At 45.9% G+C, this 2,676-nt stretch overlaps 1 pseudogene; it reads right to left on the reverse strand.

Moving 5' to 3' along the window:
• Window positions 1-380: 380 nt before the first annotated feature.
• On the reverse strand, window positions 381-1,981 carry LOC738120 (BTB/POZ domain-containing protein 7-like; annotated as a pseudogene).
• Between the last annotated feature and the right edge of the window lie 695 nt (window positions 1,982-2,676).

Below are 2,676 nucleotides of genomic sequence, written 5' to 3' on the forward strand. Positions count from 1 at the left end.
TTGGGGGAGGGGGGAGGGGGGAGGGATAGCATTAGGAGATATACCTAATGCTAAATGACGAGTTAATGGGTGCAGCACACCAACATGGCACATGTGTACATATGTAACAAACCTGCACGTTGTGCACATGTACCCTAAAACTTAAAGTATAATAATAATAAAAAAGATATATAGATATATATCTATATATAGATATATATAAATTTATATATCTATATATAGATAGAGATATATATAGATATATAAAATATTTTATAGTATTGAGTGCTTGATTTTCATAGTAAAGAACCACATTAATACTGATGCTCAATCTGTCTCAGATGTCATAACTGAAGGTTCAAAAAAACTGACCCTGTAACATCCCAAACACTGAAATCATAGACTATGCTAGTTGTATTTTCAGTTTGGAAGATAAATACATAATTCTAGAAATCAAAATTAAAAATCAGAACTTCATACCTTGTGCAAGCATGTTAAATTCCAAGAACGGTGCTGTGTGGTAAAGTTCCATGGCTTTTCCTGCCCTGGTCATGTTTGGCTTCCCTGCGACGAGAGCCTGAACTTCACTGAGACTCCCCACAGAGGGGCTACAGTGCCAAACACAGAGGTCCACCGCGTCGGTATACATACAGTGTAATATCACTTTTGCATATTTTTGTGGTATAATGGACTCATCTAATATAATTCTTGTGGGAGTCCTCAAAGTTCCATCTGTGATTTCTTCAACAGTTTGTATTCTCCTTTGTAATAAATTTTGAAAAAATGGGGACCGTGCAGAAATAACAGCCTTGTGGGCTTTGAGCTCTTCATCTAAACAGTTCTGATTTCCACCAAAAGCTTCAACCAGTTCAGAGTCTGAAGAAAAACTAAGGACGACATCGTAATAACACATGTAATCAAAGAGTCCACGCATATCTACATCAAGGGAATTCTTCACTAAGCTGAACAAGGATAACGACATTTTGAAACCCTGAGTCTTCCATTCCAAACTCTCCTGTATAAAGATAGTGTAACAAAGCAGAAAACATGGGCATATCAATACCAGCTGTATTGATGTCCATTATTATCTCTGCCCCATACTCAGGTGAGGAAGAAAGCATTTAAAAAATGGACACCTTGCTGCCAAAATGGCACGATGAACAGGATAACAAGTTTCTTGAAATATGAAATCTGTATCAGTACGATACTTGTACTCATAAAGATCAGCCATATCTTTCTGCAATGTCCGGGCTTCCGGTCTAGCCAAACTGGCTTGTAGGGAAAGCTTCTATAATGCTGACCTTCCCTCATATTCCTCCACTAATGCACTGACATCTCTAATATCCCACCCAGAGAGGAGTTCTCGCATCTGCTTGGCATGATCGGCAGACCGATCAGATTTTCGACGCTTAATTAAGTTCTTTTTGAAGGTAGCAGGGCCAGAGGTCCTTTTTTTTTTTTTTTTTTTTTTTTTGAGACAGTCTGGCTTTGTCGCCCAGGCTGGAGTGCAGTGGCTCGATCTCGGCTCACTGCAAGCTCTGCCTCCCAGGTTCCCGCCATTCTCCTGCCTCAGCCTCCCGAGTAGCTGGGACTACAGGTGCCCGCCACCACGCCCGGCTAATTTTTTGTATTTTTTAGTAGAGACAGGGTTTCACCATATTAGCCAGGATGGTCTCGATCTCCTGACGTCGTGATCCGCCCGTCTCGGCCTCCCAAAGTGCTGGGATTACAGGCGTGAGCCACCGCGCCCGGCCTCTTTTTTTTTGTCTTGTGGTTTCTCATGGCCATGGTCAAGGCTACACAATTTTGATTCACAACCATAGCCTTGCTGAGAATAGGATGACGTCCCTATGAAAGTCTGTTGGGCCTGTGAATTTCCCCCTACCTTCGCGGAACATGGATGAGGATAATGAGATGCATTAGCACCCATTTTCTTCAGTCATTCAGGCATTCCGTCTGCGGGTTCTCCAGAGTATAATCCCAGAGGCCATTAGGAACCTTCAACCCTGGATCCAGCAGCCTCTTTCCATCTATTTCTATGAGAACAGGGCCATTAGACCTTACTTTAGTGCATACTATTGAAGTATGAAAGGCTGTGGGCAGCCACACACACGGACAGTGCATTCTCTAAGAACCACACAGCAAGCATCCTCAAGTGTTTACTATACAGTCCGCCCTTCGTATTCCGTAGGTTCCGCATCCACAGTTCAATCGACCCGGAGGCTCCTCCCGCCGCCGCTGCTGCTGCCGCAGGGACCTCGGCCGCCGCCCCCGCCGCCTCCGCCACCAGCACCGCGGTAGGCCCCGGCGCCAGCACACCGCCGCCATCCTCCTCCCACCGCCGCCGCCGCCCTCTCCTCTCCTGTCAGTGGCTCAGGCTCCGGGACTGCTCCAGGTTTCCCTCGCCGCCATTTTGATTCCTAGAGGGAGCAGGAAGGGCTCGGCTTGGCCTTTTTGTGTTTTTTTTTGGTTTTTTGTTTTTTTGAGGCGGAGTTTTGCTCTTGTTGCCTAGGCTGGAGTGCAGTGGCCGATCTCGGCCCACTGCAACCTCCGTCTTCCGGGTTCAAGCGATTCTACTGCCTCAGCCTCCCGCGCAGCTGGGATTACAAGCATGCGCCACTACTTCCGGCTCATTTTTGCATTTTTTTTTAGTAGAGATGAGGTTTCACCATGTTGGCCAGACTGGTCTCGAACTCC

This window comes from Pan troglodytes, chromosome 8 (genome assembly GCF_028858775.2).
Source record: "Pan troglodytes isolate AG18354 chromosome 8, NHGRI_mPanTro3-v2.0_pri, whole genome shotgun sequence".
Taxonomy (NCBI): Eukaryota; Metazoa; Chordata; class Mammalia; order Primates; family Hominidae; genus Pan; species Pan troglodytes.